Below are 27,102 nucleotides of genomic sequence, written 5' to 3' on the forward strand. Positions count from 1 at the left end.
ATTTGTGCGTTGAGATAAAAAAATTTTAGTAGGGAAAGAAAAAGCTGCTCACACAAGGAAATCGAAACAAAGAATGAATTCCCTGCTTCCCATGAGCAGGCAGATGTTGTCTGCATCTCCAGGACAGCAGAGCTCCATCACATGTGACTTGGGGAACAAATGTCATGACTCCAAATTGTCTTAGGTTGCAATACAGGATGTGACCAAAAGTATGTATTCTGTCACCATCTGTTGAAACCAGATAGGGCAGTGACCCTTATCTCTGGGATATATCTGGGATATCTGGGAGATATCCTCTGCTAATGGGCCATCTTTAAAACCAGGTGGAGCAATCATCTTTATCTTTCCACAACCCATCCTTCCTTCAGGAAGGTATCATCTCTTAATGGCCCATTGAGTCCCACTGTGTGACTGATAAAATTTCATCATCCCACTGGGAGATGCTCCAGCCAGGGGAGGAGCCAAGCCTTTCCTACCTAGATAAAAACTGAGATTTAGAACACCAAACCAGCCTTTTCCACTTGATTCCAGAAGAAAACTGGACCTTTCCACATCATCCCTGGACCTTCAGAGGAAAACTGCACCTTCTCCAGGAGCACTTCTCCAGCTGAACCACATCTGCCACTGCAGGAGGATGCAGCCACCATTGAATGGGACTGCTGCCACCACCCTGACTGACTGACAGGGTGTCAGGTTGTATTCTGATTCTGTCAGTGTTTTGGGATTGTTCTTTGCAATACTGTATTTCTATTTTAATTTTCCTAGTAAAGAACTGATATTCCCATTTCTCGTATCTTTGCCTGAGAGTCCCATGATTTCAAAATTATAATAATTTGGAGGGAGGAGGTTTGTATTCTCCATTTCAAAGAGAGTGTCTTGCCTTTCTTAGCAGACACCTGTCTGTCAAATCAGGGCACCACTCATTTCTTCATTCCTCCCCTCATTTTATATCCTGAGCACAATGCCATATGAACATCCCTTTGGTCAGTTTGGGTCACCTGAGCTGGTTGTATCTCCTCCCAGCATCCCAAGCACTTCCAGTCTCCTCACCAGCATGGCAGCATGAACAGCAGAAAAGGCTTTGGCTCTGTGTAAACCCTGTTCTAGTATCACCACTGAGTTCAGCAAAATTTCAAAACATTATCCCACACCAGCCACTGTGTAAAAAATTGACTCTATACCAGCCCAAACCAGCACAACCTATCACCACAGATAGTTCCTACCTTATGAACAACTTGATTTCCCAAAATATCTATTCATATTGTAATATGAATGTGAATCTTAACCTGTCACAAAAAGTAGTTTGACATAATATCTTCAGCATTTGAACTGTCTCAAATGGGTTAGTATAAATTTGAGGCAAAGTGGAATAAGAAACTCCCTTCATGGAGATTGCCAAGGTTTGGCTTCCCACTCTTATTCTGTGTTGAAAAAAACATAAAAGTTGCAATTGAAAATTCCTTTCTGAAAGGCACTTTATTTTGGAAAAGAAATTGGAAAGGGAAATCATTGCAATTAGTATTTCAAATCAGCATGCCAAAGTGAGTAATCACACAAATGAACACAGACAGCAAGACATTTAGTCATGAACTCTTATGTCAGTTTTACAAAAATTGTAAAGGAAATGGAGTTTCCTAATAAAATTGGTTTGAGTATTTCTTATTATTAATAAAAAAAAAAAAATCCCACTGGATGAGAAATCATTTGCTGTAAGTGCTATTACTGTTAATGAGAGAAAGAAGCCAGTTAATTTCATGCATATTTTATTTGAAATTCACTCCATCCATGAAATAATTTCACATAACAGTAGGTGGAATACAAACAGGCTAAATTGCATTATGTGCATGGTGAAGAAGACCAATAAACAAAAAGGTTTGTAAAAATAGTACTTTGACAGTGTAATAGAAGTCATCCTGTTCCAATTCAAGTGGAATCAAACACAATCTAAACTGTTTTAGTGAATCCAAAGGCCTAGTCCTCATGATAAATATACACAGCAGGTTGGGCTCTGCATTCCTTCCTATTAATTTTGCAATGACATTAAAACCAAGAGAACAGCTCTGCCCTCAGTGCTTGTGTGCAGTAAACCCTGCCTGCGTGTCAAGGAAGACCTAAGTGCAGCAGAACAAGGTTAATGCTTTCACATCAGACAGCTGTAGTAACCACCAGTGTGTTTCAGGATTCCTGACTCTTTTCTGAGCTGTAGTAAGCCATCTGCCTATTTAGGGAGTACCTGCCTCTGTACTCTGTAATTAGCAGGTGCAGTAAGTAGAAAAGACCCAGTTATTATCTGTGCCAGAAAGATGTTCTTGCAGATCCCATGTGAGCCTGATTCAGGCAATATCTGTGCAAAACCTGTAGCATGCAATGTTTTGGGTTGTCAGCCATGAAAGTCATATTCTGAATTGATTGTGGAGATCAGCTGTGGAAGAAAAGCTCATCCAACCTTGAGAATTGCAGTTCTAAAGAGGGTAGTGAATTATAACTCTCAGTTCAGAAATCTTGAAGGCAGATGATAGTGTAGTTTATCACCTGGCTGTTTATCTCTTTCACCTTTTTCAACCTGCCTCTGCAGGTATATATACATGTAAAACATTTAGAAATATTTTGAGATTCCTGATAACCCTGCTCTGACACTATCCTATTTTTTAATATAAATGTCCTTGCCTCTAAATATTATTGCCTGAAGCTATGTGACTCAAAATGCTGCATACCAGTTCAAGCAAGCCTATACTGCAAACAATATATATGTTCAGAGCTATTTCCAAGCAAAACCTTAATTTCTTCAGGATTTATTTTTTGCTCTGAAAGGGAGATCAGACAGACAGAACAGTTCAAGGTGCCTTCTAAACCTTGTGTCAGTGCTATGAACTCTCTATTCCATTACAGCCATTTCTTCAGATCAGTAACTTTGCCTTCTTTCCTCGAGGCCACGATGGATTGATTGCACTATAGTTCACATAAAGTGGAAATATAATCCATACCCAGCACTTTGTATGTCTTATCCCCAGAAGGTGTTTGAGTACTTATTAATGAACCTTTTTATGCACTTACTTCTGTGTCCAGCTAAAACACATTAGTCTAATGAAAGAAGAGAGTTTAAAGAAGACTTTGAAGAGAGAAAAGCAGCAGACTGGTGCATAAAGAGAAAAGGCTGATAGTGCAGCAGTCATACTGCACAGCCACAGAGACTCAATTGGTTGGGAAATTTGCTAAAATTATGTTTATTTTTGCAAAAAGAGGAGAAATTAATAATAATATCTGGTGACAAGCTGAAAGAAAAGAGAGATTGGAGTTGTCAGTGCTTTCAAAGATGGCAACCTTAAATGATGGTGGAGAATTTCAGAGAGGTTACAAAAAGAGGAAAATGAGTACATGCATAATGATTTGGTTTTTATCCACCACTTAAAAGAGTTGTGCAGAGATGAGAGTCAGGAAAGGGGTAGGCATGAGAACATGGGTGAGAGATGATTGACAAAGGAGTAAAACTTGCTCAAAAAATTCAAACAACAGACTAAAGTTGGTTTGTATCAGAGTACCCATAAATGTGAGTTTAAGAATGGAACTATTTCTCCTCTTGTCATCTTCACTAATATCCTGGAAATGCTGCATGAGTGACTGAGAGTCCATCTCTGCACAGAAAAATGTCAAAAGAACAAGTATTGGAGAAAAAAGAGGCTGAGAACAGAAGTGATGATTGGTTTAGGATAGAACAGACACAGCAATAATTTCAGTAATTCCAAAGAATTAAAATAGGAAGACATAAGTCAGAAATAATATTCTATCCCTCATTAAATAGCTATTTCAGGAGTCTAGGAGTGAAAAGTGAATATTACATTTCAGTTCTGCTCTTCTCTTTACATAACCAAGTGGTCACACATTATTGGTTCTGACTCAGGTGTCCTTCTCTCCATTCACAAAATAAAGGCAGAACATATGCCAACCTGATTAATTTACTTCTGTACAATTAGAATAAAGACATTAAAGACAATCAGACTTGCACCATCTGACCAAATTGGCAAAGTAGTTTCAGGTACTTGGGAGTGTGGAATTTCTTTTTGTTGTTGTTTTTTGGGTTTTTTCTTGTTTGTTTGTCTGGTTTGTTGGTTAGTTTCTAATTTTTAACTACAACACACTTAGATCTGGGAGCTTGTGTTGGGCTGGTTTCACTATGACTGTCCTAAAACAGATAATGCAGGTTTTACATTTTCTACTAATACTTAAAAACCTCAAAACCAGGTGTCAGCTGATAAAAAGTCCTTCCACTAACTTTGAGGTGTAAATGAGTGTGAATTTTAAAATGCCAGCTGGATTCATATCTGATAAAATTATTACTTCAACATGTAAATCTCATATGGGATGGAAACTTAGATTACTTTGTCTACAGTTTTCCCAGCCTTAATTATAATTGTGTGATTAGTAGAAAGGATAGAAGGAAACAGTAAATGATGGAAAGACAAAAGAAAATCAGAATAGCATATACTTAATTAATGAGAAGCTCTTCATTATTATTGCTACATCCAAAAGCAGCTTAATTTAGAAAACAACTATTACAGAACAGTCTTTTCTGCACAGCAAATTATGTTTTGCAGGATCTCAAAGGACTTATGGCATTATCTCAGTATTCTGCTGACAAGAAGTTTTTCAGCATAGAAATCATAAATGTATTGAAAAGAACAACAGAAGAACATGTGTCTGTTTTCCATCAGCTTCTGCAGAAACTTATTAAGGAAAAAAACCCTGAGGGCATAAATGAGTTGCCCATGTCTTTATGAACCTTTGGTGCTGATGGTGAAAAAAGAAAGGAGAAATATTTTACAAAACTATGAAACATCAGAATCAATATTTCTGCCTGACTTAAAGAAAAACAATAATAACTGAATTTATAAGTTAGAGAATTTAATTGTGAAATTGTTAAAGAGCGTGGAACTCCATAGCATTTTTTCAATTTATTTTTTCAAAATGTAATTGTATTTTTCAAACAAATGTGTCTTTCTGTCCAAACAATGCAATTCAGAAGAGGGAATTTATCAATATTTACTCCAACTTTTCTTTTTCCAGTAGACAGAAAGCAGCAGGAATAGAATAAACATCACTCATATCACTTCCAATGTTGTGTGAAACTTGATTTAATACCTGCTTAAAAATCCCAGCAAGCTTTTGTTCAACTACAAATCTAGTAAACAAGAAAATGATATTTTAAGTGCTTCATCTCTAAGGACTCTGCTCATTCTCATACAGATCTCTGGGTTTATCAGTTTCCCATTTTGCTGACCATACAGTCTATAGTATTCCCACTGATCCTCCCCAGTCTTTATTCAATCCTTTCAGTCAAATTTGGCTGTGCACCACCTTTCCAAGCTGCCTACCAGCTTTCCCTGTCAAAGCAAGGCGTGTGATGATCCATCTGCCATGTCACATCAAGCCAAAGTAGAGAAGTCAACCAATATCTTAATTTTCACAGCTGCATTTTTTAAGATGCAAGACATTAAAGTTACATAAGTACCACAGAGCACCTACAAAGGAAGAAGGAAAGGATCAGACTGGGAGGAGACATCTTTGATTTTTGTTATTTCTCCCACTAATGCTTGCTTATAAGTCTTTATTGATGTAATAGTTCTTCTATTTGCTGCTATTTATGTCTCTACACCACATTTTAAGATTAAGAGAATTTGTTAAGGAGGACATTAAAAGTCTTCCTTTATAAGCAAGACTAGCATTATCTCAGAACTATTGATAAATGCTGAGTCTACCCGGTTCTCTTCCATCAAACACATCCTGATCTGCCTGCTTGGCAGTCCTTGGTACTCCAGTTCTTAAGGGCAGATGAAATCTGATGATAATTTGGTGATTGGACTAAAACTTGTGTCTCTTTGTATATTTTTACAAGGAACACTAATTCCATGGCAAGAATATGAGGTGTCTGCCCCTGGTAGAATGAGCCAAGTGTTTACCTTGAATTAGTATGTCTGAAAATTCTCCCGTTTCCTAAACAGAGGCCCAGTGAGACATTTTAAAACTTTTCCAAGATGAATTTCCAATCACAGTCTTTGCAAGAAATAATCATCATCAAGCCTTTTTCACATGTAACTGCAAAATAAGGAACTACCTGTTTGACCTGAGTTTTCACCCATAAATGAAGGGTGGGTCAGAGTTTAGATGTAGCTCTACCCCACACTGACCTTCCATCAAACCCAGACATGTAGGTACCACACAGCAGCAAATTTCCTGGGCTCACAGGGTAGTCAGTGAGGCTGGCAAAGTGAATTATCTGATCAGCATAGAAGTTTAATGATTAAATGAATCCATCCCTAATCCCCACTGACTTTCTTAACTACGTCTGCATTAACTCAAACCAGAATTTTAAGTTGTTAATTGCTGGGATATGAAGGCCACTCTGGAAATCATGAACTTGCTTCCTGTTGAGCTGTCACCCAGTGTGCCAAATATTCCAACACAAAAAGCAATTTGAGCATATTGAGTGCAGTTGATCAAAGGAGGGAGTAAAATGTTGATTATTTAGGGGCAAAAGCTCACTCAAATTCACACTCTTAGTTGGCTATGCTGTGGGCTCCTGGTGCAGTCTGTGTTCTCAAGGACATCTGTTAAACCCACTGGAGCACTTGAATATACCTTTGGAGGTATTTTATTGACAAAACTCCATTTTTTCACTTACTATTATTTTCAAGACCATGTGTTTTGCAGAGAAATTTAAGGTTTTTACTGAACAAAACCCAAGATTAACTAGCTACCAATATAAGTTTTTCAAGAATGTGGAAATACAGTAGTTGTGGGAAGAGAAAAATCAGAAAATAATGTATATTTTCTGTTGGTCAGCAAGGACCTTGTACTGACCAATGCATAAGAAATGTTAATGCTGCAAGAAACAATTGTATGCTGACAAAAATCTTATTCTCTTTAAGATATGAATCCTGCTATGTACCTCTGTTTTACTTAGAGTCACAGAAAGCTTTGGGTTGGAAGGGATCTTTAATCCACTCTGACCTACCTGCTATGGACAAAATTTCCGTATAAATAAGTGCAAGCAACACAGACTTCAAAATTAAATATTGACTTCAGTGTCAAGCATCACTCACTGAAGCTGCCAAAAAGAATCCAGTATAATTAAAACCTGTTGCATATACTTACTGCTTCCTGTGCTCTTGTTAATCAATTTGTTGCTTCTTAATACTGAGTAAACACTTGAATTATTCAAATATTTTTAGCACATCAATTATTTTGTAACTCAAAAGCAAGCCAAATTGAATTTTTCCACATCTATTTTCAGCCTTAAGGATTTAAATAATTTCTTGCTGCCTTGACTGTAGCATCTAACACCTGAGTTTTCTGTGCGTTTTGTTTATCATTAGATTATTTGATGGATATTACCTGTACTATTTATATATGACAAGAGCAATCCAAAGACTTAAGACTTGCGTGTTCCTAGATTTAGGGTATTTTGAGGATAATATTCCCTTGTGCTTTTCAAGTAATTTATTTATTCACAACTTAGGTGAACAAGATTCTCCCAGGTAAATACACCCATTATTTCAAAACAACACCCAAGTAATAAAATTTATGCTTAACTGACATTGTTATATATAACAATGAAAATGTTCTTCTCAGTCTGTTCAATTACTTAACCTTCAGTAAAATTTTACAGGTAAAAATGAGCACAGAATTTACCTCTGCAGTTCAAAGTGGTAAAAAATCAGCATGAGATTACAACTATAAAATGAAAAAAAAAAAAAAAAAAAAAGGATATGTGAATGGCCATTTAGTGTCTGAGAGCCAATCCATTGCTAGGCTTGTTTTGTCCTCCACCCAGCAAGCCCTAATGCATTAACACCAAACTTAATGGATTTCCCTGACAGGTCTGGGTTTTGGTGCTGAAAACTTTTAGCACAACACTGCCCTACCCCTCTCTTTCCCTGGGGAGTGAATTTTAGGGGATGTGAAGAGAAAGATTCGTGTGTTATCTCCCCAGATATCTTAAATCATGGGTTTTTTGGTTTTGTGGGAGTGTTGAATTCTGAAGTCTTGCCCTGGGGAATGTAGTATCAGACTGGAAACAAATAAGGAATTAAGACTGCAGGTTTTGACACAGATTATAGATTCTCTGCAGAAAAAGAGAAAGAAAAAAAAAGGCAAAAAAGAATGATTTTGCCAACTCTTGATATTTTATTGCTATAGGTACAACATGTGGTGTGTTATTTTTTGGTACTTTAATAGAAATATTAACAGTCATTAAAAAAATAAACTGTAGCCTTACTGATCATGGGAAGATCTTGAAAATATGATCCAAATAATTATCTCAAAATTCAATATCTTGAAAGAATGAAAAAAAAATTCTTGTACTTTTAAGAATCCTTTCGATAATAAGAGTCTCATTCAGGGTTGAGAAAAGGTTGGACTGGCAATGGTGGTATTGATAGGATTCCTCAGCAACAAGTCAGAACCAGCTGAAGAGATCAAGCTTAAAGTGATTCCCATGAAGCATAAATAGGAAATGGAAATTTGGCATATCTATGCTTCTCCCGAGTCAATGGCCTAATCAATACCCTGTCCTTCCCTGTTAATCCACAGTGGAAATAAACTGGCTTTTCTATTGCAAAGTAAAACATGTAACCACTAACTGTGGCAGACCAACTTCTAAACTGACATCATGATAATTTTTAAAAATAAACACATGACAAACTGAAGCATGTCCTTCACCTGTTAATCCTGAGGTGTTATTGGAAAACCTTTTACATCATTTTTGCCCATGATTCCAAAATAATTGCCTCGTTCTGAAATCAGTCTGCTGGGTGATTTGTGTCTTTTTCATAGAGTACAAAAGGGCATCCACACTCAGAAACAAACCAAAGAGTGTTTCTGGGAAAGCCTATTTTGAAAGCTATATAAAGTGAGTAAGCTGAACTTTAACATTAATGTTATCCATGGAGCAGGTTCCTTGGAGCATTTTACTCCACTAAGCTACTGAAGCTTCACAAAAATAGAACCCAGTCACAGGTGTTATATTGAGAATTGCCCTAATGTAGAAAGTCTGCAGAGGATGTATGATTACATATCTGACACCACTTAAGGATGTTGCCACATTTGGTTATCAGCTCCACCTCCTTTCCCGTCCCCTGAATAGTGCATTTTGGAAAGCACCCTTCATGTATGAGGAGCTGTTCTGCATTCAGGGTCACTCAGTCTTTGCCCTGCTTTCAAGGGACTGTGTGGCCTGAGAGAAAATGGCAAAGGGAGTACTCAGCACCTCTTGCTTCTTTCAGCCCAGCGATCAGTAAACTGGCAGCAAGAAGAGGAATCAGCTGAAATCGTGATGGCTATTTGTAAATGAAAGGAAGTTGGAAGGATGAGATCACAGACAGGCATTCCCATTTTCTCCTGCAATGTGGTGGATGACTTAACTATTTCCTTTAAAAACACCCACCTGTCTACCTCTCAGTAATTTTGTCATCAGCCACCTTCCACAGTTAAGTGGAAAACCAAAGTCAAATTAAATTGATTAGTATTACATTTCTCTAACTCTTGATGAAGCCAACAGCCACTTGCATCCATGGGAAGTTCATGGGGCTTGTGTATTTACTGTTCTGGGAGAGCAGAGGCTTCAGATGTGACTATGCAGAGGGTTCTCTGCTCCCCACATTTACCTACCTGTCAGGGTTACCAAGTTGTCTGTTATCCAACATAATGGAGAGTTAATTTTCTTGCTTTTCACCATTTTCACCATTCCTCAGCTGAGCATTCCACTTATCTTACAGGGACAACTTTCCATTTCTGAACTGAATTCACCAAAAAATACTTATTCCAGTGATCAGCCTTATTCTTCTCTTCAAAGAGGCTACACCTCTCTCTTTCTCTGACTACCCATATTATTAGACAGAGTTCACATTATAATCTACCCTTTATTTTGTCTGTCTTCAAATTAGTCTCATCTAACAACCCCCAGAATTTACAGATATGTGGCAGGTTAGCTGCAAAACACATGGTTCCTGGTTGTGTATGAGCTGCCTGTGAGGAGCAGGACAATTGCAGCAACCCCACTGTTTCTGATTTGCTAAACATAAAATTTGCTTATTGAAGGCCCACAGGCTGCAGTCACCTATGTTGCAGCAGCACAGCTCCAGTATGTAAAATTATTAACCATTTCCTAGGTTTAGTTTGCTAGACAGATGCAATTATTGGTGATTAGGTTCATTTTCACAACTTCTGGTTTGATTAATTACTCTGAAGATGTATTTGGCATTTCTCAGACCTACTACTTTATTGGATACCTCTTCACTGATTTACTTGGAAGACTGATGTTGTCTGCACAGCCAGATTCCAAGCTCACCTCTAGGGTTGTCTGAAATTTTAAAATGGGAACATTTTTAAACAGGATGGGGAACAAAGAAATTGTCAATGCTTTTGGTGACCAACACTGTTAACTTTTACTTCCTGTACACTGTGTGAGTTCATTAATAGTCATCTGTGGACTCATGTGAAGGATGGAGAGATTTGTAGAACCATCCTCCTCCTTGTAGTTTATGATTTTGAGAAGGTTGACATTTGAATGATTGCTGGAGAGCAAAAGATAAGGGATTTTGGATCTCTGCTGAGGCTGCATGCCCACATGGTGGTTGTGGTTTAACACCAGCTGACAACTGAGCCCCAGCAGCTGCTCAACCTGCCTGATGGAATGGCGAGGAGAATGGGAAAGGTAAAAGTGAGAAAACTCATGAGCTGATATAAAGGCAGTTTAATAGGAAAGCAAAAGCTGTGCACACAAGCAAAGCCAACCAAGGAATTAATTCATCACTCCCTATGGGCAGGCAGTGTTCAGCCATCCCCAGGACAGCAGGGCTCCACCATGTGTGACAGTGACAAATGGCACCACCCTGAAAGTCCCTGTCTTCCTTCTTCCCCAGCTTTATACACTGCACCATGTGGTGTAGGATGTCCCTTGGGTCACCTGGGCCAGCTGTCCTGGCTGTGTCCCCTCCCAGCTCTTGTCCCCCAGCATCCTCAGTGGTGGGGTGAGGAGCAGAATTTGATTCTGTGTAAGCCCTGCTCAGCAGTAACAAAAGATTCTGTTTTATCAACACAGAGTCCAGCACAAATCCAAAACAGAGCTTCATATCAGCTGCTATGGAGAAAATTAAATAAGCCAGCCAAAAACAGAACAATGACTTACTGAAACTGCTTTCAGCTGTTGTACCAGAAACTTTGTTTTAGGGTAAAAAAATTACCACATCTTATATGCAAAGTTGAGGATTCATTGTTGGTTTAATTAATGTCTAAAAAAATCTAATAAAAGTAGAGGAAACACTTTCTATTGTTGAAGTGATGTAAAAAGTCACAGACCAAATTATATATTTAATACAGGAAAATCTTAAGAAATGAACATTATTATGTACATTTTAGTAAGACTTCACCTGTCCTGTGAAGCTTTGCTCAACTTTTTTTGTTCTCCTGCGTTTTAAAGTCAATGGCAGCAATTTTAATTGACAAAAAGGGAAGCAGAGTAGATTGCATCAAATCCTCAGCACCCAAAATTCAGACTGCAATGCAGAGGCTGAGAGTGCCTTTATTCTCTTCCTTGGGTTCAAGTCAGGTAATTTTTATACTTTGAATATACTCTGCACCCTATCTTTCTTTATTGGTCTACAGTTCTACATTTCATCTGACTTTCTATTGAATATTTAAATTTTATTGGATATTTGATCCTTTTTAATTTTATTATGCTTAAAGCTTTTCTTACCCAACTCTTGAAGTCTCATTCCTTTAACAGTCTGGAACAGAACATTGCTGAGCTTTTTATAACTATAGAGCCTCTGGTATAATCCATTCCTTATACTTTCAAAGCCTATGATATCTCTTCATACTTGCACTCTGCACCACATCATTATTCTTGAGTCATAGACTGTTCATTCTAAAGAGATTAAGTATTTGTTAACACCAGCTGTCACTTAAAGATAATATTTCCAAATTATTTCAGCAATAGGCTTTACAGCACACACTTGTACAAAGCAAAGAGAAAAGACTAGTTAGGTGGAGTGCTCCCCAGGCAACTGCTGTAATCTAAACCAAAGCTCAGGGCACAGTGCAGGCACACCCAGACACAGCAAGGCTGACAAGCCCCAGAACAGAGGCCTTGCAGCATTAGTTTGAAGCCTGACATCTTTTCATTAGCTGTGACAGCCCTAGAGGTACGTGGCTGCACACTTTTGTGAAGTTTCCCCATAAATGACTGAGGCTGGAGGTACCTCAGGAGAGCTCCAGGAGCTGTTTCATGTGGAGGAGAGGAAGCCTGAAGTGCTGCAGCTCTAACTTGCCCAAGGCATGCCTGCTACCTGGTACAACTCTCTGAGCATGAGTTTCTCTGTGCAGGAAGGCAGTGGCTCCAGCCATGCCTGTCTGCACTGTGTGAGGTCCATCACTCCTCTTACCCCTTTAGTAAAGACCCTGTTGCATTTTTCCCTTCACTGCCAGGCAGCAGTGGTGGAATGGAGTGTTGGATTCATGGCTGGGCTCAGTGATATGGGACATCCTTTCCAGCCTTAATGATTCTGTGATTTAATGATTCTATGAGAAATTGTATTGGGAAGAGAAGGGAGAGATCTACATCTTCACACAGCTTGTATCCAGCACAGGCTGATCTCTGTTTCCAGGGTGTGTAAGGGCTGTGCTACAGTGGGATCTAGGTTCCTAAATATGTTAGTGGCTCTAGCTGAGTTTGCATACTTCACCTATTTGCTGTCCATACTGAGCAGATGAGTCTGCAGGCACCTCCCAGGTAATCTTCCTGGGCATGGGTCAATGGGTTCACCCTCAGAGGGATGGCATTTTAAGAAATATTCTCTTCCTGCATGTGCTTACAGGCTCCTGGGAGTACTCATTGGATGAACAAAGACAACAGTGTAAAAGCTGTGACAAGCATAACCCTCAGGTAATGAAGAAAATTTCTGGGCTGTGAAGTTCTACAATGAAACAGGAACATAGTATTTAGTGGCACTGTGATGCTGTGACAGCAACAGAAAACAAATAAGCAGGTAACAAGATGTTCTTCTGCCAACCAGTACTGCTGCACATGACCTGGGTGGTTTATTCTGTTAAAAAAATGTAGCCCTGGAAATATTGTGGAAAACTTTGCTGTTGACTAAGTCCTTATTATGCTGACCAGTGATACATCTGGCTGAAAATCAGTGGGGCCAGGAGACAAACTTTTTGCTGTTATTAAAAAAAAAGTAAAGCCTCTCTATATAAGAAGAAAAGAGAGACTTCATGGTCTCTTTTGCCTACAGTTCCAGCTGGTTACTGTTGCAAGTTAAAAAATATTTTTGAATATAACAATTTCTTAAATAACTACTCTTTTATTCACTGACTTTTTAAACTGTTCAAAAATTCTCTACAAATGTGTAGGAGTTGAAGTATATTTTCTCATTAAAAATTTGTTCTGTATGAGCTCCAGCATGCTTTGTTTATCACTCATGCTCCTGAGTTTCTGATTCTGAATGTGAAAGCCACAGAAAATAATTTACTCCTTTCTTCCTTATGCCATTCATATTCTAAAAGGGCAGTTATATTTGTCATTATTGCTTGGACAAAATATGTACTCATACCTTGTAAATCTACTTTATATCTGAGGATTTTACAATAAACTGTAATTGAATTCACATCTCCTAGCATCTCTTAATAACCTTTCCTGTTCTTGGTATTACAACGAAGTAAAATGCTCATAAGTGGATGCAGAATGCACCTAAGTGACATTCTCTTCTGCCTCCTGTGACACAGATATTTCAGGCAGTCCATGAAATTCAGAAGACATTCAGAGCTCAGTAGCTGTGGCTGCTGTGACACAATCCAAGCACATCCAGTTTTTCCAAGATTTCTGCTGAGTTTCACTCTCCAGGAGGTCACTGAGTTTCTGTGGGAGAATGCACCTTGCTGATGGATTCCAGGGTTTCCAGAGGGAGCAAATTTAATATAGAAAGTAAGACAGGTTCAGTGACAGGTTGGTTGACAAGGGCTCCCAAGGTCAGCCTTACCCAGGAGGCACTGGTGACTGTCAACCTAACACAAATGTCCATTCAAGGGACCAAAGATTCTCAGAGAAAGGCAAAATACAGGCAATTGTCACAGCTTTTATACCACCACTCATGCACAGGACAAAAATTGGTGTGTATGAATTTACATTTCCCCAGCAAGAGTATCTACATCATTGTACAAACCACTGAAATATCACCTTTCTTTTCAGAATAATAAAAAAGCAACTGGCAGGGATTTCACTAATAACTAAAAGGGATTAATAGGCTTACACAATTAACACAAATAATAGCAACTGTAAACTCAGTTTTTACTGTTTCAATATAAGTTGCATGGTCAAATAAGTAAAAAACTCCAGTCTAAAAAGTTTCATAGAAAATGTAAGAAATTAAGAGGAAGGAAAAGTGAAGGCAGTTGCCAGTTCTTAATACAGCATCTGTACTAAGCTCCTATATTTATTGTCCTTAATTCCATTCCAACACTGTGGTTTGTCTACTGTTATCTCTCATTTTATTGAAAATTAAGCCCATTGAAAAAAACACAGCATATTTTTCTCTTCATACGCCACTGCCAGTTCATACATAAAACTTTTCCTCTTCTCAAAAGCTTTATAATTTAAAAAGATGAAGCATTAGCAGGTGATGAATATTCATGTAATTTCTCCTGGTTTGTTATTAGTTTTTCCACTGCACCCATTCAGAGTAATGGTAATAGCTTAAAATCCCTTCTCTTTACCACTCCTGCACATATTTCTCATATGAGCTTCAAATTTCAATTCTTGTAAAGAGCTCAGTGTTCAAATTTTCCTGTCAGCTCTTCTTGTCACCACCACTGGAGACCAAGCTGTATTTAATGGCTTAATTTCCCAACATTTTCAAGATCCAGGCTTTTATAGTCAAAAATAGACCTACAAAATTTACAAAAAGACTATGGGGCTGTTTCATGCTGTTGTGTGGAAAAGAAAAAACACACCCTAAAACCTGTTTATTCCTTATTCCATAGCCTGTAGGTCAGGTTAAAATAGGCTAGTTATGCACCAATGTCACTCCATCTATATGCAAGTATCTCTTACCTCACCTTCTTTCAGGTGTAAATGCAGACATGCAAAGAAGTTGTGTCTATTTCCTATTAATACATTATTTATTTGATAAATAAATCTCTGAGTCTGTATTTGTCTCCATCAGTACTAGTGCATGGTATTAAATAATCCTCATGGTCTCTGCATTTCTGTCATGGGAGACATGCATTCAACAATGCTCTTGTACTTGTTTGACTAGAGCTGCTTTGTTCAAAACAGCAAAATTGAGCAGTATTAGAGGCCATGGCATTGCATGAATTTACAAATCATCTCCTAGGTAAAGCCAGAGCCTTCCAAGCCATCACCTCAATCAAGAAGGAGTCAGACTGGAAGAGGCTTTTGTTAGTAATGGCAATGGCTGTAAAATAGAGTTTAATCTCCTGCTCTAAGTCCTGGTAAAATCATATTTATTATACTGATCTACAAAGGTTACACACATTCCATTGGGCATCAGGACAAAATTAGATTTGATATTATGGCTAACAGTAACTCCCAGAAGAAAAATATTGTGACAATGAACTGCGAAAGGGCAAACTCTAAATGCTGACAGAAAAGGTTAACAGTATGCTGGAGAATGTAATACAAAAGGAACACCCTACACTCCATAGATTTGACGTGGAAAGTACGTCAGGAGCAATTCCAGAGACAATGAATGCCAAGAGAAAAAAGGCAGCTGTTGGGGTTTAACCCCAGGCAGCAGCTAAGTACAACACAGGCATTCTTTCATTTCTCCACCACCCTCCATCAGCTGCGGGGTGGGGAGGAGAACCAGAAAAAAAGATAAAAGATGAAAATAGTTTAATGGCTGAGATAAAATAAAACAGAACTAAGAATAAGAAATGGGGAAAGAGAGGGAATAAAACCAAAGAAAGACAAGTGATGCATAGTGCAATTGCTGACCACCCACTGACCAATGTTGTTATTGGGCTAAGATGTGGCAAAAAAATGTAGCAACATGGCTTCCTTCAGAGGCAGAAGAAAAGCAATTTATTAAAGAAGCAGCTACACTGGTATGGACTAGATCATAGAGCTAAGGACAGAAGTAATTTCATTGGTCCAAGGAAGGTAACACCTCTTGTAAACACGCTTTTACCAAAATATCACGTAGCTCATGCACACTGCAGGTGCTAATCTCTGTTATTAATTCTTTCCCTTCTGTTTTCCTTTGAATAGCTTGGGAAAATTCACCCTGCTCTTTTTCCCTAGCTCTCACAGTATCCACAGCCCATCCCTGAGCAGTGATCAGCCCCTTCCAGCCATCTCTCTCCAGTTTATACTCAGCAGGACATTCTGGAGTGTGGAATATCCCTCTGGCCAGTCCAGGTCACCTCTGCTGGCCGTGTTCCCTCCTGGCTTCTGGTGCAGCTGCTCACTGGCAGAGCCCAGGGCACTGAGAAATCCTTGGCTCAGGGCAAGCACTGCTCAGCACCAACCTAAACATCAGCCTGTTATCCAAATTATTCTCACCCTGAATCCAAAACCAGCTATCTGGAAGAAAATAAAGTCAGTCCCAGATGAATCCAGGGTGTAAGACCACAGCATTAGGCAGAAAAATGAGCATCCCTTCCAAGGCTAAGGAAGTCTTCTTTAAAAACATATGGGAATCTTGTGTAAATAACACAGTGTAAGACAGATCCTGTCCAAATAAGACAGATGCCAGGTCTGGTGTAATTTGGAAATGAGGAAAGCCAAGAGAAGTTCAGAAAAGTGGCAAAGTTAATGACAATAATGGCACTAAGATGTTATCCACAACAGGGAGAAAAAAAAAGAAAAAAAAAAAAAAAAGAAAAAAAAAAAGAAGGAAGCACATACAGGAACACAGGATCCAATAAACTAATAAAAAGAGAAGGACCATAACTGAGTTTTTAAAAAAAAAGTAAAATAATTTAATGTTCTTTTCAACCAGTCTTTATAACAGGTAAAAAGATGGGGAAATTTTTACACCAATGTGCTATTTGTATCACTCTTCCACTACTTTAAGGTCTCTGAAGATTTAGAAAGTCTCAAGGTCTCAAGTGCAGCAGTAAATAAGTTATCATAGCTGCATTTTATCCAGGATCAGAGTTAAATGTAGTGTGAAAAAGGGGACATACCTATGGACCCGCTACTTTTCTCCTCAAACCCCCCATTTTCCAATGCAGAAGCAGCAGGATTTTATCACTCTTGATCCCTAGCTTTCCCTGGAGTTCCTTCTTTTATCCTGATGGCTTTTTTACCACACCTTTCTGGGGCTTTAAGCAATTCTCTCTGCTTCTAAAAGCCTACAGTGTAGTCATCATTCATCCTAATTTCCCAAATTTCTCATTCTTGTCTACCTTGTCCATCTTGTCCATCCAATGTTTTCTGGAGGTTTCAAGTCATTCCCTTCTAAAAAGCCTCATTTTTAACTTCCCAAAAAGAGACTTGTTGGTTTTTCCTGTTCTTCACTGGAAATCTGCATTAGATATTTAAGCTCTCAGTGATGGTGATGTCTCCTTTCAGGAATGCTGCCTGGCAAAAGGAAGGATGGAGGGTGACACCATCAGTGGGTAAGAAATATCATGAATATTCAAAATATTTATAGGTGCTGAGGATGTAGTTGCTTTCAAAATACAGTCCCACATTTGAAAGAATAATATTCCACCTGTAGTCATACACATGTTAGCATCAAACTTCATCTTCTTCACTAGTCAAGAATGAGAGAGGTTATTTCTGAGGATAGTTGACCAAATGAGGAGGATGGTAAAGGTGTTTCATTGAGCAAGGCTGATTCTGCTGGTGTTGTGGTGACAATGTATAGTGCAGAGGCTCACAGGACTAAAATAAATTGTTCTTTGTGCTGATTTCCTATGAAGCTATTAAAAAGAAATTAACATAATTGGTTTGAAATTTCACTAAAATTAGTGTGACTTCGAAGGGAAAACAAAGCTGTTTGAGTTTGAAGAAGATTTATTTTCCTAATTTGGATCATTTTGTTAACCCTAAATTAAAAGAAATGGGGGGGGGGGGGGAAAGTGTATCCTGCTTTCATACTTTTTCTTTCATTTCATAGATATCAGGGATCACATTCAGAGCTGAGAAATACCCTTGCAGGAAACAAATGAAGTGACAGAATAGTGGGTGGATAAGAGTTGTTATCCAAAATGTTCCTGACATCATCACACCCCTTCAAGTGTTTGTTAAATAATATATTATTAGTACATACACCCTGGGAAAACGTCATTGTGAACAGATGCTGCAGAGAAGGCAAATGGGATGAGGGTGATGAGGCAAAGGTTGGGCTCAAGCCACTGTCCTGTAGCAAAACCTGTTCACTCCCAGCTGCTCTTAGAAATAATTTAATGCTTTCCATCTAGAGCCTCAGTATATTCCAGTTCCAAGTGCAGCTTTATGAGGAGCATCAGGTCAGCACAGGCTTCTGATGCCCTCTGCAGCAGTCAGCAGGGCACTCCCTTGCCATCTTTCATTTACTCTGGCAGGTTGTCATGTTATATTTCAAGATGGCCAAAACCTTAGACACCCAAAGTCCCTGATGACCTTAATATCTGGTCTGAGGCAAATACCAGTAATGATCCTCATCTAGCTCATGTGTCTGTCTCCATAAAATCCATTGATCTGGATGCTGTATGTGAAATACTAAATCTGACTCTGGAAAGACATCAGTCTAGGTGTGAAATGTGCCCACTCACTACAAAAGGGCAACATGTTTTATTGCATATTACAGACTTTTTAGAAATTTAGACAAGAGCAAGGGTTTCAACCCTCTAACAACACTGATAAAACTGTGGCAGACTCACAGATAACATCATCTTCAAACAGGTCTGTGAGAAGAATGGGAACTCCTCTTTCTGTTTGGATCAGACACAGTGGATACAGTGAGTACAAATTATCCCAGTAGATGGATCCCAGCTGTAAAACAAATGTGCTCTAAACGTTTGGAATTTGTGCAGGTGAACTTAGAGCTCAGCTGTTGGTGAGAGCTGAAATTTTCAGCAGCAAAAAGGCAGAGTCTCTCAGTTATCAGCATATGTGGGGTGAGGGAAAGAGTTTGAGGTTGTCTTTAAGCAAGTGGATGTATTTCTTCTTTCAACTTTTTTACAGCTTTCAGATTTGGCCAGTTTGTTTAGTAACATATCTTATTCCATTTTCCTCTGGCTTGAATTATGATTTTTGGGGTGACTGTAGTTGGCTAAAAGATGGTACTTGACACCTCCAGCTGTGGTGCTTAGGGTCTGGAGTTATCCAGCTCCTGGGTCTATCCAAAGGATACCCATTGAAACTGCACAAAGTACTTTGGGAAATGGAAATTTGGTGTCCTTGAAGAGTTTCTTCCAGTGAGCACTGACAACCAGAGGAGTATTCTCATGTTTAGAAAGGCAGTGAGAAGAACATCTAAACCAGTGGTTTCAAGGTTTAGATTTCTGTGGCAAAGAGAGGCCAGGAAAACCTAGGCAGAAAGTTAGGGACCTGTTTTTCAAAGTGATGTGGCCAATCTAAACAGAAGATTTTCTGCATGGATTTGACTGTAAGATCTCATAGATTGCTTCAGGAAATCTTCATAAGAACTTTCTAGTCTGACTACAGTGGGTCAGCTCACAGAATCTATGTCAGCTCAAGATGGGATTTTGTTGTCAACATCAGCATGTTAGTAAAAACCCTATTGTAAATCTTAAAGAATTAGTAGTTTAGTATTTTTTGTTACTGTTTCATATGGTTTGGTGGTTAGTGAAAGCTCCTGACCAGGACATACTGATGCAGACCTTCTGGCTGGTGTTGAGAGGGAAGCATTTGCATCACTCCACTGCTGACACTCCCCACCTGGATCTACCTCACCATCTTCCTGCCATACCTGCCACTCCTCTGTCCAGCTAGCTCCCATCATGGACCTCCTTTTGGACTCTGTTTCTACAACATTATCTCAGATTTTCAGCCTCATGCTTAAAGTAGACCTCAAGCCAGACCTCTGTTGCCTTTGGGTAGGAAACAGAGAAGTCCTATGTTGGCTGGAAGTTTAACTAGTGCTCTGGATAATATACTAAAGAAAGTTCTTGGACTTGCTTTTAGCTACATTTTTGTAACAGATCAAACTCTTATATCCATAAGAGCATCTTCATTTCTTCCCCTTCCTTCTCTTGTGTAACAGTCAAACACCTTCAGGCAGAAAATGCTTTCAGATGCACTTGACAATAATAGAGGTTTTATCTCATTAGAAAGAATAAAATGTCAGTAGATACATTGGAGAGCAAAATATGATTTAATAGCCTAAATCAAAGTTCAGTGATGCCAATGAAAACATCCCTGTGGAAAGACTGCAAGAGAAAAGGCAAGTAGATATAAAGTCCATCAAATCAAAGGTCCTAGATATCAAATTTAGGTGATTTCTTTGAAAACAGCTTAGCATGGAGTTAAATACACCTCCACACATAAATAAACACGCCCACAGTCTTATATAAGCTTGGCTTTGGTCCAAAAACAGGAAAAAAGAGAAGAATCTTAGAATGGTCCTTTGGCTTTTGTTAGAATTTTTACTTATCTTTCTATACATTTGTGCTTCTTCCTTACAAGAGAAGTTTTCCTTTTTATTGCTTGTTGATGCTCAATTTTTCTGCCTGAGATCATTCACAGAGAACATAAAAGAAGGATTTTTTTGATCCTGACTTCAGAAGAAAAGTCAGCAATGTATTGAGAAAGAGAATTAAGCATTACATGAACAGAAGGGAGAGAGCAGGCTGACCATTGCCTCTCAGCTCTATTCCTTGGACATGGAGCAATTCAGCCATGCATTTAAAAAAACTCCACTTTCTGCTAACCATTTTGACAATATAACAATATAGTGGGGAGAAGCACGTGCTGCTAAGGGGTATTCAGAATTAACAGTAAGGTTTAGGTCATTTTCCCACAGCCAAGTACAAAGTTACTTGCTATTCCACAATCACTTGTCAGAGCTGTCACTTGTCCTGTCACTTCTGACTGCCTCTCTATCAGTCCCAGAGCTTTTTGACATGGAAGCCTGGTGACAAAAATATCTGTGGCTTCACTAGGAACCTGGAATGCCAATCACTTTGTGGTATATATTCTTCATAACCTCAGATTTAAAGACACAAATGTAAAAAAGGGTCTATGTACCTCAAATAATGCAAGAATCCATCAGCTTTTAGAGCACAATCATTGTGGAAACAATGGTGCCTTTTTTCCCAAACATTTAGCAATTTTACTGGTAGCTGCCACTACCTGAAATATTTTCTATTCCATCTGCTTGGTGTTCAGCCTGACAGAGAGCAGAAGCCACTGCCAAGACAGTGCAGCATTCAACCTTTGCTCTCAAAATAGTTGCAATACACTGAATATTCCTCTACATCCTTCTCTACAAACACAATTTGTCTTCCAGTAGTGGAAACCTTGTATCCCATTGCATTGGTCCTCATGTGCACTTCAGATAATAAAGTTCATGGGGTTTCTGTACTTTACCAGCTATTAGTGCCATCTCTTATTTTTATTGTCTCATTTTTTACTTTCTTGGAAGGCAAGGATGTTCCTGCAGAGGTTTTTCACATGTGAGCAGTGCCCAGAATCTTTCCTCCATGGTGGGGCAGTTTGATCTGGGTGTCAAGGAGAACCTTTCTGATTCTGAGGAAACTTGCTTTTATGCTCTTGCAAATTTAACATTTTAAGTGCCTTCTCATATCTATCTTCAGCCCCTCATGGGATTGAAGATCTTATAACTGAATGTTGTTGAGATGTGTCTTTGACTATTTCTACATCTGTCTTCTCGTGGCATTTACAATAGTGAGGACTCAAGTGAATTAAATGCCCATTCACAGCCTAGTTGAAAAATTCTCTAGAGAGTTGCATTTTTTTCTGAAATAATAATTCTTGAGATCCTCCACCATGTGCATCTGAAAGTTCTTCAACTTTTCTCTGTGTATCATTTCTTAGTCCTGCACTTCTTCCATTGTTGTGTCTGCTATGGATGGAATTATGTGCAGCAAGATATGATAGAATCTTGACATCAGAAATTGCACAAAGCTGTCCAATAATATCTTTTGTGATAGTTCTACAGGCAGGTATAACCTGTCATGGATTTTCTCTGATGCTTGCAGTTTTCTTTTGCAGAGTCTTACTTATTTCAGCTGCTAATTCAATGTTGATATTTGTCTGGCTGAAGGGAGGTGTGATGTGCTGTGAGTGAATTCTCATTGCTGAGTAAATTGTACAGTCTGATTGCCAGTAAACTGCAGTTTACTCTGAAAAAGAAAGGGCTGGGAGAGCAGGTCTTGTGGGAAATCCCCACTGCTTTGCCTGTGATGGCTGTTCTGAGACTGTCAGATAAATTCCTTACTCTGCAGAAACCAGAGGAAGAGTTTGCACTGAAAGAAGCAGTGAAAGAAGCAATTAATCACAATATTTGCTTCTGCTTTGTTCTGTGATGCACAGTGCACTGTGATGTGATGTGGTGCACAGTGCCTGGATATTATATCTTCCTTTTGTTTTTTTTCTGCTTTTTACAGCTTTTATGAAATTAGGTGAAACTAGGTGAAACTGCTGGAGGAACTAGAGTTTGTATGGAAGTAAAATCTGTCTTTGTCCTCCTCATGGCACCAATGTTGTCATCTTCAGCTCTGTGCAGGAAACACAAATGCTCTTTACCAAAACCTGATTCCATAAGTTTTGCTCAGATTTACAGATATCTATCTATCTATCTATCTATCTATCTATCTATCTATCTATCTATCTATCTATATCTAATGTACATATACATAGATATGTACACCCATGCTATCCAAATTGTGATGAGGCAATTGCTCTCCTTGTGAAACAACTTCCAATGACTGATTCTTGCCAGTGTCTGTCCCTGATTCCAAACATCCCAGTTTTGCCTTGAGTAACACTTCAGAAGTCTGAGACTTTGGTACTGCTCTCATTTAATTCTGTCTAGACAGATATACAGCTTTCTTACCCTGAAGTAGATACACTTCTCTTTATCCAGTTTGTGAAATCATTAATTGTGGTAAAAGGGATTTTTTTTGCTTCCATTAATTTACATTGAGCCATTATTGCAAACAGATATTGAATTAACTGGAGAACAGCATACAGGAACCCTGTAAGGCAGGTAAAACTTTTCTGTTAACCAGTTAACAACTCTGCTGAAAAATTTCACAGTGCAGTGTTTGAGGTCAGCATTTTTGCATTTTCTGTCATTTTCTATTTTTTCCTGAATAGCCTGTTTCAGATTTAATGTTGATAAGCTGATGCATCATGAGTTTTAGTTAACAGAATCAGCAGAAAATTTAACTTTTATCTTTTCTTTGTTATTCTGCTCTGATTTTGCATTACCAAAGTAATTTTATAATTGGTCACACTATGTATTAACATAACTTCTTGATTGCTATATGGCTTTTCTCTGATCAGAGCTGAGGGATTCTTCATACTGTATTTGTAACTGATGTCTCTAACACTGAGCTGTTTCTGATGCCTGGGTTTGCCTCTTCTGGTGTCAGCTGCACAAAGAGCTGACAAAAGCTGGGTTTGTAATTTTTATTTGCATAAATGTAATTAATATTAATGTAAAGTTATTTCCTTAAAAGTACTGTTTACTTTCTTCTTGTAACACACTTTTAAGTTAGGATTTAGTATTAAAAATAGCAAATTAATACTTGTAAGTGAAATATGCAGGGTATTTCCTGCACTATTTCCCAGATCCTTTTTTGCATTCTAGTGTTCCTAAGGGTTTCTGCTGCTTTCAGGTTTCTGGTCCATTTCAGGTTTCTCCTCTGAGGCCAGGTAAATGCCTGTCCATTGTCACTAGTCATTTGAAATATGAGCTCTCTGACTACACTTGTAGGCCCTTGTGGCCTTAGAAAAGATGGTTTTGACTCCCCAAACATTTGTAATAAAACCTTTTCTTTATTCTATTAAGCACTCTGAAACCTGTTGATATATTTATATCTTCTTCCCTTCTCATAGATTCAATATTTTACATTGATGTGATGCCTTGTGGATTGGCAAATGCTTTTGAAAATTTCTTAATTACCTGAATTTAAGCATATCATACACTTACTCTATTACAATATTTCTGGTCATTATTATCTTTCTGTGTATTCTGGTAACATTCTTGCAATTTGATTGTTACAATCAGAAGAAGATTTGACTTTTGAAGGATTGATTTTAGTGTGGTTAAAGATAAAAATTAATATTAATATTTAATAATATAAATTAATATATTAATTATAAAATTAACATTTTCATTGTGTTGGAGAAAACTGTCTTCTTATTTGTTCTTTTTAGAGAGAACTTTATCATTTTTTAGCTTCTGGATTCTGATTTTTGATCATGCTAGCATCATAGTTTGGATTTAACACAGGTGAAAAGAAACCACATCTGATAGTCTCTCCATTTCTTCTTCCTCACATGGTTCTGTGTCTCTTAGCTGGCACTTTTCAGAGAACTGTTCCCTAAGGATATATCTGCAATGACTGTCCACAAACACCGTGGTCCATATGCATTAATCTTTGGAATTTGAGAGGGTTTCTCTCCCCACATGTGCTCTGTAAGGCTGCATTGCAGACCCCAAAGCTCCTGAGTGTGCCCAGAGACATCTCATCCCTACTCTGGGATCTCATCCCCTCCCTGGGATCTCATCCCACCCCAGTATCTCATCCTCCCTCCAGGATCTCATCCCCTCCCTGGGATCTCATCCCTTCCCTGGGATCTCATCCCACCTCAATATCTTATTCCTCCCCCCAGGATCTCATCCCCTCCCTGGGATCTCATCCCTTCCCTGGGATCTCATCCCACCCCAGTATCTCATCCTCCCTCCAGGATCTCATCCCTTCCCTGGGATGTGCAGCAAGCTCTCAGCCCATGCCCTGCTCAGGGGAAGGAGAAGCTGTCTCATGTGCCAGGGGAAGAATGATTTGAGCAGTTTCATCATCAGGATTCTGGTGAAACACAGCTTGTTTGGATGAGGCTGGTTTTTCCTTCTGGAGAAGGTAAATGAAGGGACACTAAAGCAGGCCTGGCTGCTCACAGCAGGGCTGATTGCTGGAAATCTCTCTGCTCCTTGGCTTCCCCAAGGTTCCCATTCCAGTGGAGTAGTGCTTTGTCCCATCCCAAACCTCTCCTTTCTGAATGGTGGTGGTCTAACTGACCATGGAAATGCTTCTGGGGCAAAGATGTTTGGGGAGAACCCATTGCAGCTTTTTTCATGTACTGGAGAAATGGAATGTCAAATTGAACAGACTTCACCAACTGGTTTACAACCAGCCTCTATTCTCAAACTTTCCTCTAAAAAAGAGAGGGTGAGAACTTTCCTTTTCCTTTAATGGCAGCTGTAAATATTATATTATCACAAGCCTAAGGTATTTATACCTCAAGTTTATAGTTCTTGGCCAAAATCTATGCTTTAATCCAGCTTTGGATCATGGAAATGTTCCAGAGGAGAATTAAATTCCTTTGCTGCTTAACACCTCAATTTTTATTTATTTCCTAATTCTTTGCAATGAAAGATGATGAAACAGGACTATAAAGACATCACAATTTTTTCTGGTCAGGGAATTAGTAATACTATTTTTATTTTTTTTTTTTTTTGCCTACATAGACACCCTTGAGACATTTTTTTCATATCCACCATCCATCAGAAAGCTTCTGGATAATGCAGATTCCTACCCAGTATCCTCTCAGGGTGGTTTTAAATATTGATAAGGCAGGGAAAATACATGCAATAGTTAGGCTATTTTCAGAAGCTTAAGAAACCCAAGACCTAGAAGCAGGAAGCAATTTGGTCTCAGAGTTTAATTGCAGAACACAACAGAGACTCATGGATACATATTAAATTAAAATAATTGACTTATATTTAAAAACCCCTTTGCAAATGTTACCCTGTTTTCTGAAAATCCTTATTCTCACTGACATGACTTCTCTGGGAATGGAGAACTTAAACTGCTCAAACCCTCAACTAGTGACCTTGTCAGTGATGGAAGAGCAAAAATGGTAAAGGAATGGGAATGGATAATGGGAAAGGTTTGAAAGCCTGTTAAGCAGAGGGTTAGAATGGAAAATCTCAAGTTTTATTCTGGTCAGATGTCGTGGTTTAACCCCAGCTGTCAGCTAAGCACCACACAGTGTCCCACTCACTCCTCCCTGCAGCAAGATGAGGGGAGGAGAAATGGAACCTTAAAAGTGAGAAAACTTGAGGGCTTGAGAGAAGAGCAGTTAAGTAATTTAAATATTTTTCTCTTAATATTAATACGTTTCAAATAATAAATTGCAATGAAAAAGGAAGAGACAGAGACAAACCCATAAATCACATGTAAGACAAGAGATGCAAATAAAACAACTGGTCATGACTGACCAACCAATGCCCAGCCAGTCCCTCAGCAGTGGCCCTGGTACCAAACTCCCCCACCTTTTACTGCTGAGCATGATGCCAGTATGGAATATCCTTGGGTCAGTGGGGTCAGCTGTCCTGGCTGTCCCCTCTCAGTTTGTGCACCCCAGGGGAGAGCAGCAGGAATCCCTTGGGTGCAAACCCTGCTCTGCAATAACTCAAACATCTCTGTTTTACCAACATTCTTTCCAGCACAGCTCTGTACTAACTACTGTGAATAAGACTAATTTCACCCCAGCCAAAACCAGCACATCAAAGATATGTGATTCCAGAAATGTGCTTTCATTCTCAGGTAATAGAAAAGTTTTTGATTGCAGCTGCTTAAATATTTGAACTCTTTTGAAAGATTTTATGTGTGTAATCCTACCCATTATAACGAATAAAATACCTTTCTCTCCTTTTTTTTTCCTCATCTTTTTCCCCCAAGGGATTTAAATTTGGCATTTAATTTCCTTTCAACTTCAACTTGTTATATCTCATATATATTCCTATATTTCTCTCAGGAGCTTCTTGCCCCTTTTCAAGAATTATGTCAGGATCTGGAAGAAACTTCCAGTCATAAAGACCTCTCTTTCTTTCCTTCCTTCTCTTTTTATATCACTGTCTGTCTTTTTCATCTTTTTGA

Source organism: Erithacus rubecula (genome assembly GCF_903797595.1).
Source record: "Erithacus rubecula genome assembly, chromosome: 3".
Lineage (NCBI taxonomy): Eukaryota > Metazoa > Chordata > Aves > Passeriformes > Muscicapidae > Erithacus > Erithacus rubecula.